Source organism: Triturus cristatus, chromosome 9, assembly GCF_964204655.1.
Source record: "Triturus cristatus chromosome 9, aTriCri1.1, whole genome shotgun sequence".
NCBI lineage: Eukaryota > Metazoa > Chordata > Amphibia > Caudata > Salamandridae > Triturus > Triturus cristatus.
This window is the reverse complement of record NC_140592.1, coordinates 518,603,394-518,618,503: the sequence shown is the minus strand read 5'-3', so window position 1 is coordinate 518,618,503 and position 15,110 is coordinate 518,603,394. Positions and strand designations below refer to the sequence as shown.

Below are 15,110 nucleotides of genomic sequence, written 5' to 3'. Positions count from 1 at the left end.
AACGTGGGTCTATAGAGGGGTGGATGTTCGCACAGTTTGATTGTACACGTTGCACATGGTTGGGGATAATGTGGTACCCCGCAGTTTAGAAAGATGGCATGCATTTCACTCCACGGTGCTGGTGGCCTGACGAACGGTGCACTTGTCCGGCGTGGGAACATGGGCGCCAGAAGGGGTGGTCCTGGGCGTTCCAGGCGATGGAGGCTTGAAAGCCAGTGACGCCAAGTGCGCTGATCAAACTGTCACCCTGGGAGGCCGTGCCAGGGGCACTTCATCACTGCACAAGGGCTGCTGAACTTTACCCTGACGCACAGTTTAAATTAGCACTTTAGCAGTATTCTGTGCATTTTTGGTATGTTGCTAAGCTTAGTACAAAACACGCATGAACAAAGCACCCACCTGCTGATAACAACACAACAGCAGTTTATTATATTGCAAATCGGGGTTTTACATAATTGGTATTACTTTATCTCACCGATGCTCCTGCGTTCATCCGCGTAAACTGGTATGAGGTGTTTGTCTGCACTTGCTTGACTCACTTGGAGTTATTGTGTTTTTAACGGATTCAAAAGGGAAACAGCCTTTTCCACGAAGGCTATTCTACGCGTTACGTTTACAACGGTACACTTACCTCGTAAACGTCTTCACAACGTGTATTGCTTCCACGACCGTCTTTACCACCCAAGCAACGTCATCACGGAACGTCTTCTTCCTCATCCGAAAAAATGCGTCAGTCCTTTTTTAGTGTCGGCGAAGACGTGAGAAAAAGGCAAAAAAAAGAAGAAAGGGGGCTTGGGGGGGTCTCCCCCCATATAAGAAAAAGCGGGGTAAAGGAAAAATCGAGGTAAAGGCAATGCGTAGAATAAACATTCCGTTGTAACGCATGCGTAGTAAAGGCATACGTTGCAACGGAATGCGTAGTAACAACATATATAGTACGCCTGTAACATGCATCGATTTGGAATTCTACTGTTCTGAAAGAGTATATCGTGTTTTTCAGGGGAGATGCACGTTGGTTTACCTTTACATTGTCAGACATTTCATGCATGTGCGCATGGTTCGGCGCTTTTCTTATGTTCAGCCTCCCGAAGCTGTAAGGAAAAGAAAGGGACCCTCCTGGTTAAAAGTGCTGTGAAGTCGCCCAGTTCTGGCTTACGCCGCCCAGGCGGCCGCAGGTGCCACCTGCGGCCGCAGCGAGCGGAGTGCCGAGCCGTGTGGCAAGCAGGCCGTGGCTCTTATGTGCAGCATTCCAGGCAGCTTTGGAAACTTTTGCTCCAATACCTCTTGGTCGAGTTCGCGCTATATAAATCTGCACACAAAAAAACATGTTTGCCGCAGTTCCTCTGCCCCAATCACTATAAAAAAAAACCATTGGCATAGCCAATATTTCTCGCTTTTGGGACCTCATAAGTATTGAGTTATGCAGCACAATATCCTTGGTACAACAACATTAATTGTTGCAGGGTTAAACACTTATAAGGTCCCAAAGGCGAGACCTATTGGCTATGCCAATTCTTGTTTTTAAAGGTATACATGTCAAAACCTGCCAGCCTCCCCAGCACCCTCTGGTCCGGCTAAGGGGCGGACTGGCTACCTGGTTTAAAGTTGCCATTGGCTGTAATATAGAGAGGTTTCCTGTTGAGCAGGATAATATGCAGACCTTTGATTTGTGGTGGGGGTCTAATTTTGGTTTGGTCTTAATTAAGTTTAATAATGATTTTTCTGTTAAGAATAATCAGAACATCTGCTTTTTATTTGATTTTGTACACAAAGTAGTCAACAGGAACTCATATCTGAGACTTATTGCTTCATCTATTACTGGCTGGTGATTTCAATGCTAAACTGGGGGCTTTACCAACTCTGTCATCTTCAACTTTTTCTCCTTCCTTATGTTAGTACAGCTCCAACTCAGACATGGTTTCTAGGGGGCGCCTTTTATTTACTTACTTTGCACTGCATGATCTAGAGAGTGTCATAAATAACTCAAAATCGTCTTGAGTTCCAACATACACGGGTAGGGGATCCTGTTCTGTAATTGCTTATATCTAGAAGAGTACATACTTTACTCTCTAAAGGGGATGTTTTTCCACATAGAGTGATTACAACCCCATAATTCTCACAATAAGAATCCCCAAGAAAGGGCCGAAGCATATATTGTCTTAAGACAGTCCATTTCCACGAATGTCGCTGGAAGTAGATTAGTTTGGCACTCTGAAAATATGATGTTAATTATGCACAAATATATGGATGGATGTAAGGACCTGATTAATTCTTGTTTATAAGAGGAAGGAGGCCCCACTGTTATTCTGGGCAGCTTTGTAGAGTTAAACTCTTGTATTAGGGATTTGCTCACTTGGCCAAATAGGCAAAATGTTGTACCATAACAAATATTGGTTTGATTGCGCATGCAGAGAAGCAAATAATAGCCTCAGAGGGAACTAAGGTGTACTCCTAGGGCTAGGGAAGCAATACGAGCCTACAGGAAGGCATTACGCAGGTGCTAAAAAAGAGATTTGAAGGTTGAAAAATGAGAAACCTTGATGCATGCTTGTCAAACTAAAGACTCCCAGGCCTTCTGGAAGGCAGTAGGCGCTGGTCTTTTCTCAGGTACTACATATAATAGAGTCAGCACGCCGATAGGTTCTGAGAAATGGATGTCCCATTTTGGTAAAATGTATTGTACTAATGATTGTAACCAGGAGAAAAAGACTGATGATTATTGTGTATTGCCCTTGGATATTTTATTTTACCCCGAGGAGGTGTTTGATGGTATTCTTAACGGTCCTTCTAAAAAGGCCCCTGGGCCTGATGAGATCCTATGGATCTATCCAAGGAAAACCCTGGGTTCTAGGCCACTCTGCTTACAAATATCATAAATTCTGCATGCAAAGCTGGCATCCCACCTTCCTGGAGCTCATCCATAATTGTGCCCATTTTTAAAAAGGCAAATGCGCAGGATCCAAAGTGCTATCCGCCCAATCTCCCTCCTGGACTCTACCGTTAAGATCATTGGCAAATAGTATTGGAAAGATTGTTCCTTTGCTCCATGAAGAAAAATATTTTCTCACAGGAGAGGACTCAGGACTATAGAAAAAGCTTAAACTTGCTTCTTTTAGTGTGTAAATATATGTTTGCCAAGGGTAGCTTCCTCTTCTTAGTATTTATGGATGTATTCTGTGCTTTTGATTGTGTAATTAGATCCAAATTCTGAGATATTGAAACTGCCATGGGTCATAAGGAGGGCTTGGTGACTTTTCTGAGATCCCTCTACCTGGACCTAGTTGCCTCTCTGCGATATGAGGAGGGAAGAGAGTTTCATCTTCCTTTTCGGTAAAACGGGGAGTCCGTCAGGGTTGCGTGTTGGCATCCGTTATGTTTTTGTTTTATGTAAATGGTTTGGAATCCGCCGTTGTGAACCTTGGATCAGACGTCCTGTGGTGAACAAAAAAACGATTTCAGCACTTCTGTATGCAGATGATGCTGTGTTGCTCGCCAGGACTGCTAACGGTCTCAATGTATCGATTGCCACTTTTGGCTCATTTATGAAACAATTACTTAGAAACCAACTTACCAAAAACCGATATTATGGTTTGCTGCCCCAAAAATGTTAGAGCTTGTTGCATGAGTATTGGGGACAGGACTATTGTGAAAGTTAGCCAGTTTCAATATCTTGGTCTGATGTTTGACAGCACCTTAAATGGGCACCGTGTGTTAGCAACAGGAAAAAACATTTTTTGCTGGCAGTTGTTTCAATGTTCTCCCTTGTTTCATTCATAGGGAAAGGCCTGTACACCCTGAGATCTAAAGTAGGAAATGTCTTTCTATACTATCCTATGGAGCGGCAGTATGAGCTTACAGGGATGCAGCTGTATTCAAATTGAGGAAAATAGAGTGTGCCTGTGCATATTGGGGGTTCCCTTGTCAATGTCACACTTTGCTATCCACCAAAAATTGGGCATGGAGTATGTTGAGGATCAGACCAACCTTGTTCACTTGTTGGTATGGTGCTCAGTTTGGAGAAACTAGCAAGCTAGCCTAAACATAGATAATCCTGGACTGTCTTTCTTGTTTTTATGGGAGCATAATTCCCTGCCTTAAAAATATCAGGGGGACAATGTTTGCTCTTGGCTGTCTCTGTATGTTTGTTAATCCTACGGATATATGCAAGAAGGACAAAGGGTGGATCGCTTTTTATCTGACAGAAGGGTTCAGAGGGAGGGTAGAGAATCAATGAAGCCCTCAGTCAGGGAATACTGTCTTGTACAAACTACACTGGGAGTGGCACCTTAACTGAGCTTGGTTCCGGTCACTTCAGAACGTATGCGGTTGTCCCGGTTCAAATTGGGCTTCATCAGATGGATACTATGTTTCCAGAAGGCCAATTTGACACTTCTAATATATGGTAATGCCTGTGTGATGATGTGATTTCATAGACTTCACTTTGTTGCTTAACAGAAAAAAGCAACAAAATGAAATCACATTGCACAGTACCACATATAGGGCCTAAGACATCACCGACTCAGTCTATTAAATCCACATTATCCAAAAGTTAAGGAGGGGGAACAGACCCAAAAACAGGTGGAAATCAATATCCCATCATATCAATGCCTCAGTCTGAGTTTCGCCAGCACGTGCCCCTTCAGTAGATTCTTGCTGTCTCTGAGCCCAGGTCAGGAATGGTTCCCAGATGTTTCAAAGTCTAGAAGTAGGGGGCATAAGCTCCGAGAATGTGCTTAGCGGTGTGTGACCGTATGTAACATCAGTAATCCACCCCTTAATGGAGAGCACCCTTCTCCTGCCCCAGTGGAGTGCAACCTGCCCTTTGGCAAACAGCAAGAGAAGTGCGTGTAATTTACGCAGCTTGGGCGGTGTGTCCTTAACATAGCCTAATAGGCTTAGGGTGGTGGACGGGACATCTGACGTGCCAAGATTTTGATTCACTGAGGTGAAAATCAGGGACCAGAATTCAGCAATTTTGGGGCAGTCCCATGCTACATGCAAAAACGAGGCGGGAGTGTATCTACAGCGCCAGGAGCTGTCATCTTCTCTGATTCCCATGCGATATAGACTCACAGGTGTTCTATAAAATCTATGCAAATATTTAAAATCAATCAATCGAAGCTTGTAATTAGGGGAAAGCTCTGTGGGCTGCCCACAGCAGAAATCCCACTGGGCGTCAGTCAATAGAATAGGGAGTTCGCTATTTCAGTTCTGCAGAGATCTTGGTGTCACCAATGGGGCAGTGTTTTGCATGTGGGTGTACAGCCGTGTAATGAGTTTACAAGGAGATGGGGATCTCAACAAGTTCTCCAGTGCGGGCAGAGGCGGAGGGGCCATCGAGAAACCCTCCCAGAGGGTGCGGCATGCCGTACACAACTTATGATATAAGAAGAGCTCAGCAAATGGCACCGCTTGCCCCTCATCTGCCTCCGTGGAGGCCTGAACGTGTCTCCCGGGTACAGGTCGGCAAAAGTTTGAAGTTTCATCTTTCATTCCAGTGTCTTGCTGACACCATCCTGAATGCAAGGCAGCATTGGATTCTGCGCTAGGGGAGTGGTGGGGGCATAACACCGGGATATCCGCTCTCTTGCGCAACTCATCCCATGCCCAACATAGTGTCCCAGAGGTGTCTATATCTCCACGAGGGTAACGCCACGTGTGGTAAATCGCCACCTTAAGCGGGACAGGAGCCATTACATCAGTCTCGACGGCTACATGGGGTTGGAAGGCCGTCGGATGGACCCAGTAGTGCAAGAATTTGCCTGGGCACATAGTGCATAAAGATGCATGGCTGGGGAGCCTAGACCACACTGCTTCAACGGGAGTGTCAACAAATCCCAGGATGTTGTAGCCTGTCCGCCCGCCCACACCAGGGAGACCATCTGCGACTTCAGGGTGTTAAAAAAGTGCTGCATAAGAGGGTTCGGTATGTTAACAAATAAGTACAAAAACTTCAGTAAGATGACAATTTTAGCCAATGCTATCTTCCCTGCCAGAGACAGTGGTAACCCAGACCATATTTTAACCTTCTCTTCCAACCATGTGACAGCCCGCCCGTAATTTAGATTCCACACCTCCTGTGTAACTCGGCTTATCCATACCCCCAAATATTTAACCTCCTCAGCCTCCCATCTCAGAGGGAACTCAGATGTCACCGAGGGCGTACCATCTGTCAGTGGATATATCACCGACTTGGCCCAGTTGATGAAGATACCAGCCAAACCTCCGAACCGAATAAATTCCCTCAAAATGGGATGCACGTTCTCCTCTGGATTGACAATGTAAAGAGTCACATCGTCTGCGTAGAGGGAAATGAGTAGGCTATGGGAGCTGAACCCTATGCCTTGGGCTATATGATGTTGCCGGATGTGGGCAGCCAAGGGCTCCATTGCGATCGCGAAGACCAAAGGAGAGAGGGGGCACCCCTGCCTGGTGCCACGCAAAATAAGAAAGGGGTCTGAAAGTAAGCCATTCACCCTAATCCGAGCTCTGGGTAGAGTGTACAGCAGCCTAATGCGGTTAATGAAGAGCGAGCTAAATAATGCCGCACCGAGAACATAGTCGGCAAATTGTGAGAGGTCGACCTCCCAGGAATGAACCCCGACTAGTCGGGGAGTGCAATAATGGGAAGCAGCGGCTGCAATCTGTTTGCAATCAGTTTGGCTGCGATTTTAACGTCCACATTTATCATTGATAATTGCCGATTGGAATCTATCTCCGTTTCCGGCTTCCCAGGTTTTAGAAGAGTAATGATGATCGCTTCCCTCATGGACTGAGGTAGCACTCCATCCTCCAGAGCCTCTTCATATAGTGCCAACAGCCGAGGTGCTAGCTCCTCCACATAGGTTTTATAAAAGGACGTGGTCAGACCATCAGTCCTAGGGGCCTTATCTAGCGGTAAACTTTTTATAACCTGGGCTACATCTTCCACTGTTAACGGGAGATCCATATACTCTCTATGGGTCCGATTGAACCAGACCAGTGCCAGTGAATCAAGGAAAGTTTGCAGTCCCTCGGGACATGTCTCCTGGGTAGTAGTGTACAAGTGAGAATAAAACGTGGAGAACACTTCTAGAATTTCTGCCTGGCCCCTGATAGTGGCACCTTGTGAGGTTTGTATTTCGAGGATGAATGCAGTCGACCGAGAGAGTCGGATCATACCGGCTAATGTGCGGCCTGGTCTATCACCCTCCCCATTCTGCCGCTCCTCAGCGTATTTCCCTAAGAACTTAACTTCGTGTTGAGCCTCTTCAGCGAAGTCCAACAATTTGGAATTCAGGAGAGCCACGGTTTGGGGCTCATTTGTGGAATAAAATTGCTCCTCAAACTCCTTTATCTGAGTTTCCAGTGAGGCAATCGTGCCACGGATAGCCTTTAACACTCCCGCCTGCCGGGCAATACACTGACCCCTGATAACTACCTTGAATGCGTCCTAAAGTGAGGCCTCAGTAGCTACCGAGCCCATATTGAGGGTAAAATAATCAGTAATATCTGTCCGTATTTCCTCCTTGAAGGCTTCATCAAGCAGGGCATGCGGCAGGAGGCGCCAGGAGAAAGCACGGGGGAGCGAGCCCGGGAGCGACAGTTTCAATAAGCATGGGGCGTGGTCCAACAGGGAGCGCGGCAGATGCAAAATGTCAGAGGTCCAAGCAGCAACATCGTGGGAAACTAACCAGAAGTCCAAGCTGGACCAAGCACTGTGATGATCGGAAATACATGTGCCCTCCTTCACTAAGGGTTGTCTCCTACGCCATATGTCGAGTAATTCCCCATCTGAGATTATGGCATTTAAGGCGGCGCTGGCAGCCGGGTGTAGGGGGTGAGCTGCACCTTTCCTGCCTATGTCATCATCTAGGATAGCATTAAAATCCCCTCCCCACAATATTGTACTGCAAACTGTCGCTCTAACCTTAGTCCAAATATCCTGAAAGAAGTTGGGGGAGTCTACATTTGGGCCATATACTGCTACCATAACCAGGGAAAACCCCCCAGCACCCCATATATGAAGATATATCTCCCTTTGGGATCTCCATGTACCTCACCCTCCCACCAGTCCACTCCCTTTCTGACCATCACAGCCACTCCACGGACATAGTTAGAGTAGATAGAAGAGTACACCTTCCCCCACCTGTTATTTTGTAGCCTCTGCGATGGTGTTATATTTAAGTGTGTCTCCTGCAATAAACACACGTCTATATTATGTCTGGATAAATAAGCATGCACAAGTCTAGATTTCCTGCTGTCATTCAACCCTCTGATGTTCCATGTAAGAAAATTTAGTGTTGTAGCGTGATTACGTATGCAATACCCTGACTTAAGTGGTGTGAACAGTGGAGGCGTAACAGCTTCCAATTACAGACTATACATTCTGACCAACAAGATGCAATCATACTGGCAATGAACAATAAAACATTCCCTACCCTCCACCCACCTCCCACTCCAACCCCCCAATCAGGTTGTAAAATACCCACCCTTAACAAACTAAGACCCAAAAAGGCACAGAGTGGTACAGGGAACCTTTGAGGAACTTCGATTTTCGATCACGATCGAATAGACCCGCCATTTTGTGACCCGCCGCCATTTTGTGTTGCCATCACTCAGGCAGCACGGCGAACGAAGTCTATTCTGCTTTTCCCGTAGCTTAGTGTCGAAATACGTCCTCGGCCTTTATTTGTGAAGCTGGTGTTTGGACTAGCCGAGTACACTAATCCTTGTCTGGCTTTCCTAATCCCTGTTTCAACTATCTGTAGGCTCACACTATTCTTTCCCGATCATATCTTATCGACTGGCCTTCACTATCTCCTGCTAGCATTCTCTTGTGTCATGACTGTCCTCCAATACACACAAACGTATCTCACCACCTGCAAGTTAGTTGTAATCTGTTAATAAATTAGTTCGGGGGTGGGATGACAAACACAGTTGGAGGAGAGGTCTCTTCGAGTCATCTGATACTTCTATTTTCGAACCATTTCTACTGGCTCTGCTTTGTTTTCCACTTACCCTATTGGCTCTTTTCTTCTATGCTTGGGGCGTATGTCTTGTTAATAATTACGTATTGTATGCTATTTAATCTGATGCGCCACAGAGTGAAGTGGCAGTCTCCTGAGAACCTACTTTGTGTACTTCTAGGATAACTGTACTAGCTGCAGCTAAATAAATCCAATCTTCTAACGCCGACAGAGTGTCCCGTGTCTCTGTGTAGCGAAGCAGGTGAACCCCGGAGACAGAGGGCGTACCCTGCGCCGCCAGGTCCAAAAGGTTCTGGTTCTTCATTTGGCGCCCAACGTGGGGCGGCTTCAGTGGTACCGGTTCTGCTCGAAGGTCGTGAGGAACCTCGCAAGAAAATTCTGGAGGGTTCGCAAACCACGCTAAGCGACCCCTGTATGTCGAAAGTGGTCGAAGGTCTTTTGCAGCGCAGTTACTCCTTCCTGACGGCTACTGGCGACCGCTGCCCTGACTGCCGCCCTGCTTTGGCCCATTCCTTTGGTGATGTATGGTAAAGCGAGACGATAGACGGGCCTCTGTTGGTGGAAGAAGACGTCCTTAGTTAAGTTAAGTATTTTCGTGGGTCGCGCCCACAATTTTGGTTCTTTGTTTGATGTCCTTAGGTGTCTTAGATTTAGTCATTGCAAAGACTAAAGCCGAGGGTAAGTGCATTTGTACTGCGTAAACTGAGTTTTACTCCCTTGAAGTTTGTGAACAGTCCAGAGACATTGCGAAATGCCTGGTCTGACTAAGTTTGGAAGAATTTGTTGTCTTGGTTGTAATAGGGACTCCCGACTTGAGGACTCTTGTCCGATTCCTTCGTTTGGAACTCCCACATATGAGCTCTATTCGAAACATGGTATCGGCCCCATTGCCTTTAGCGAGACATGGACTCGATACACGAAGAAAGATGGTGTTCTTAAATGGTCAGAAAACGGTAGTTTTGACCCTGATGTGCTAGATAATTTGGAAGCAGTTCTGTTCAAAAGAAAAGCCCGGCCGGCAATGTTTGACTTTTTCCGCCTTTGGCGTAAGGAAGCCAAACAGAAAGAAATTAAACAAGCAAAACGAGATAGGAAAGCACAGGGTATGACAATTATACAGGCTGCCCAACAGTTCAAGAATGATGAAATTGACAATGCGACCGAAATTTCAGAAAGACAACATCGTATGGCGATAGACAAATGCTATCCGGTGTTGCCTGTTTCTCCCTCTGATAATAAGAAAGATATAGAAGAAGATCCCTTAATGTCCCATTTATTGAGGTTGCCTCAGCCCTATGCGCAAAATGCCAATGTACCTCAGCCGTTACAGCCTGCTCAGCTGCTAGTGGTACCTCCGCCGGTTCCGGCTCTTCAGCATTTGCCTCCTCCAGTATTACCGCCCTTGCCGGTTTTACCATTAGTCTCAACTTCTTTGCCTTCATCTCCTGATCTTAGCTCTCCTTTGCCTTCTGCTCCTCCTGTAATTTCTAGTCCTTCTCCTGTTAGTTCTCCTAATACTCTGTCTTCAGTTCTGATGTCCAATTCACCTTCTATGCGTAAGCATCTCACAGATTCTGTCACTAGTATTTTATCTCCTTTCTTTGGAGCTTTTAATGTGTCTCCGGCTTTTGCTCGAAGACAATCTCACAGTCAGTTTCCAGATTTTGAGGAACGAGAGAAGCTAGATTCTCTTGCACGAAGATGGATCAAGAAGGGTCCACAATATAGTGTGTCTGATATTATGCCTACCTTTTTGCAATGGGATGCGCCTACGCAAAGGTATGTTTTTAATGTAATGTGCGATATTCTCATTAAAGAATGGGAAGGTGTGAGTTCGAGTCCGATCTCACAAGATTTGTTAGATGTTCAAGCCGATTTTGAAAAAGGACTTATTGTAGGTTCTAAAGTCGAGGAAGCTGTAAGGACACTCATCTCTTATAGAACCTTATTGTTCTCTCAGATTTTTCTTGATTCTGATCCGTCGGTTAAACTGACGTCGAAAAATTATCCTATGAGAGAGGTTCCTCCAGTATGGAAGGAGGAAGTTGCCGCAGCAGGTGTTAATCCAGCCATTCCTGCTCACTTTCAACGCATATGGGTACATGTGGCATGGAAGAGATCTGAAGTTTTGTCCCTTAAGCAGACTCTACCAGATCCTCGTAAGAACCCTGCAGGTTATTACAAAGAATTATCGCAGACAATCGATGCTTGTATTATGAATCTAGCAGATATTGATATGCTAATGGGTAATGTAGTCCCACTGACAATATGGGCTAAGATTCGTAGAGAGGATCACGCACAGGAACTGGGTGCTACTTGGGATGTTATAGCTGATACAGATAGAGATCAAGTGGGTGGCGCAAAGCCTGACGCTTTGATCTCAGAGCTTCCTGGTAGAATCATTACATTGATGAAAACTATGATGCCTGCATTGAGAGTGAATTGGGATAAGCTAGCAGCATGCAAACAAAAGAAAGATGAAAGTGTCTCTGATTTCTTTACTCGTTTCGAAGAGACATTTATCGATCACAGTGGTCAGGACATGGCTACCGAGGGTGGACAGCGATTATTTGTGGACAAATTTGTATTCAATTTGCTTCCCGAGCTGTCACACAAATTAAAGGATTCAGAAAGTTCTTGGGCTGTTTCTTCTTCTGCCAAGATATTGGCTACCGCACAATATTACGAGAATAGGGATAAAGAAGAAAAAGAAAAGCAAGAGAAAAAGACGAAAGATTTAAAAACGAAGGTTCTCTTGCAGCAAGCTTATCCTCCACGTGATGTTCAGCCTCAGACTCAGCAGCCACCGCAGTTTCAGAGATTGTATCAGAAACCTGAGACATACATTCCGCGACCTTTGTTAGGTCCTAATCAATGTGCCTATTGTAGGGAGGAAGGTCATTTTAAGAGCAGTTGTCCGATTTTATTGCAGCGCAATGGAGCGTTATCTGTTCCACGAGGTCGTGCTGGTCTACAGTCAGCAAACAGAGGTAGAGGTCGAGGTATGTCAACTCAAGAACAGCGTGCCCTTCCTACTCCCAATTCTATGAACTACTTTGATCAGCAGAATGTGAGATCTACTCAGTATTATAATGAAGACCATTATGTTGAAGGCGAGAATGAGAGTCTTCATGCTAACTAGGACAGCCATGGACAAAGTAAGGGAGTTGTGTGCCAATCCCAGTAGATCAAAATGGTCCTTATGTCAACGTCACTAAAATGGGTGTATCAGAGCCATTTCTTCTAGATACTGGAGCAATGAGAAGTTCTATTATTCATTCTAAACTCCCTGGGGCACCTTTGTCTGGCTTAACGAATGTTTCTGTAGGATTTTCTGGCGCCCCTGTTCGCAATCCAGTTTCTTGTCCTCTGCCTATTTCAGTTAGTCCTTATGATTTGGAAGCTCCACTTCTGTTGACAAATGGTTGTGGTGAGAATCTGTTGGGTCTAGACCTATTGAAAAGAATGCATGCTACAATATATTGTTCTCCTTCAGGCGTACATCTTACTCTAGGTCAGAAGTTGATCACCCCAATGTATCTGTCTAAAGATCAGTTTCCTTCTGAGTTGCTTTCTCTTCCAACAGCACTTTGGGCCACGGGTCTGAACGATGTGGGTTGTCTTGAGATACCGCCTTATGTTGTCACTCTCAAGCCCAATGTTGAACTACCACGTATCCCACAATATAGAATCTCTGCTGAAGGTGAAAAAGCGCTTTTGGAAATCATTCATGACTTAATTCGGAAGGGTGTGGTTGAAGAAACGAGAGGTAACACATGCAATAGTCCTATTCTTCCTGTTCTTAAACGTACTGATCCTTCTCAGCCTCCTGTGTACCGGTTTGTGATTGATCTGCGAGAAGTAAACAAAATTGTGATTCCACAATTTCCTGTTGTTCCAGATATCACTGCCTTGTTGACTATGATACCTTCCACAGCGTCTTGGTTTTCTGTTATTGATCTAAAGAATGCCTTCTTCAGTATTCCCATTGCAGAAGAGAGTAGGGACATTTTTGGTTTCTCCCTTGGAGGCCAAAGCTTCCGATTTAAGCGCGCACCCCAAGGGTACTGTGAAAGTCCCTCCATTTACAGCCAAGCTTTGAAATGTCATTTGGATACTTTTCACTTGCCGTCTGGTGCTGCTCTTATCCAATATATGAACGACTTGTTAGTCGCCGCTGACTCAGAAGATATCTGCAAAGATGTCACTGTTGCACTGCTACGTCACTTATTTAAGCTGAATCACAAGGTTTCACCCTCCAAACTGCAATATGTTTGTCGAGAGGTTACCTACTTGGGTCATCTCCTATCAAAGGAGGGACGACGATTGACACCAGAACGAATTCAGGCGATTGCACGAATGTCTGTACCATCCACACAAAGGGAAGTACGTGCCTTTCTGGGTATCACTTCCTATTGTAGACAGTGGATCCCTAACTTCTCTTTGATTGCCAAACCTTTGTTGGCACTCACTTTAAAAGATACGCCTCAGCCCCTTCCTTGGACAGATGAGTGCCAAAGGAGTTTCACTGATTTACGCACTGCTCTGTGTTCTGCTCCTGTACTGGGTACCCCAGATTACACTAAGCCTTTTACGCTGTATGTTCACGAGAAAGAAGGTTGTGCATTATCAGTCTTGACACAGCAATTTGGAGATAGACAGCGGCCATGTGCCTATTTTTCGGCTACATTAGATCCCGTAGCTAAAGCATTGCCCAGTTGTCTCAAAGCCACAGCAGCCGCAGCAATTTCTATCCGACAGTCTGCTGAAATGGTGTTAGACAACACTCTCATTGTCATGGTGCCACATGCAGTGGATACCTTACTAAACAGAACGAAGACACAGCATCTCACGAGTGCACGTTCAACTGGTTATGAGTTGACATTATTGGCTAGTCACGTACACATCAAATGATGTAATACCCTGAATCCAGCTACTTTGTTGCCCCTTCCAATGAGGAGAGTGTTAAGGATCAGCATGATTGTTTCTTCCGTACTGAGGAAGAGACAAAAGGGAGAATTGACCTGAGAGACACACCGCTAGAGAATCCGGATGGGACTCTATGGGTAGATGGTTCTTGTTTCAAGATGCCCAATGGAGATACGGTTTCAGCTTATGCTGTAACCACCTTACATACGATTGTGGAAACTGCACGCATTAGACACAATTCAGCGCAAGCAGCAGAGTTGATAGCACTGATGAGAGCTTGTGTATTATCAAAAGGGAAAAGAGTGAACGTGTACACTGACAGTCAATATGCCTTTGGTGTCGCGTTCAATTTTGGGCGTCTCTGGAGAGAGAGGGGTTTCTGAACTTCACATGGCACTAAGATACAGCATGGCCAGTTAGTGACTGATCTCCTTGAGTCACTTGCTTTATCCATCCAAATAGCGATAGTGAAGTGTAGTGCACACAAGAAGATTACAGATGATGTTGGACGGGGAAATGCATTTGCTGATGAAACAGCAAAGAAAACAGCGAGGGATTCAACGAGTCGAATGTATATGGCAGGTCCTGCGAATTGGGTCAGGGAGAGAGGAATGTGTGAGAATACAGTGGAAAGCGTGAAAGCGATACAGAAGGAGGCTTCAGAAAGAGAGTTGAGCAAGTGGAGAGAAAGTACGGGAATGTTAGATAAGATGGGTTGTTGGGTAGAATTATCCGAACATCAACGTTGGTTGTTACCAGATGCTTATGTACTCCCAGTGGTTACTATGGCTCATGGTCCAGCTCACTTAAGCACAAAAGGCATTTGTAAACTTTTAGCCCCAGTTTGGCAAAATGAGATCATTGCAAAATGTGCAGACAACGTAGTAAAGCATTGTATTGTTTGTCTGATGTACAATCCAGGAAAGGGAACCCCCACTCCAGCAGGTCACTTTGCTCCTCCGACATACCCATTTGAAGTGTTGCAAATCGATTACATTCACATGGATCGAAGCAACAACCTCAAATATGTTTTGGTGGTAGTATGTGCCTTTTCGAGGTGGATAGAAGCATACCCTTTGAAAGATAACACAGCTTTATCCACAGCTAAAATCCTTCTAAAAGAGTTCTTTCCCAGGTTTGGATTGCCGCGCATTGTCTGGAGTGACAATGGGAGCGAATTTGTTGGCCAAGTCATGCAGAAAGTTTGTGCAG

At 45.4% G+C, this 15,110-nt stretch overlaps 1 protein-coding gene across 2 annotated transcripts in view; it reads left to right on the top strand.

Annotated features, from left to right (window-relative positions):
* Positions 1-15,110, top strand: part of LOC146798226 (uncharacterized) — a 1,134,427-nt gene that overhangs the window by 982,134 nt on the left and 137,183 nt on the right. The window lies entirely within an intron of this gene.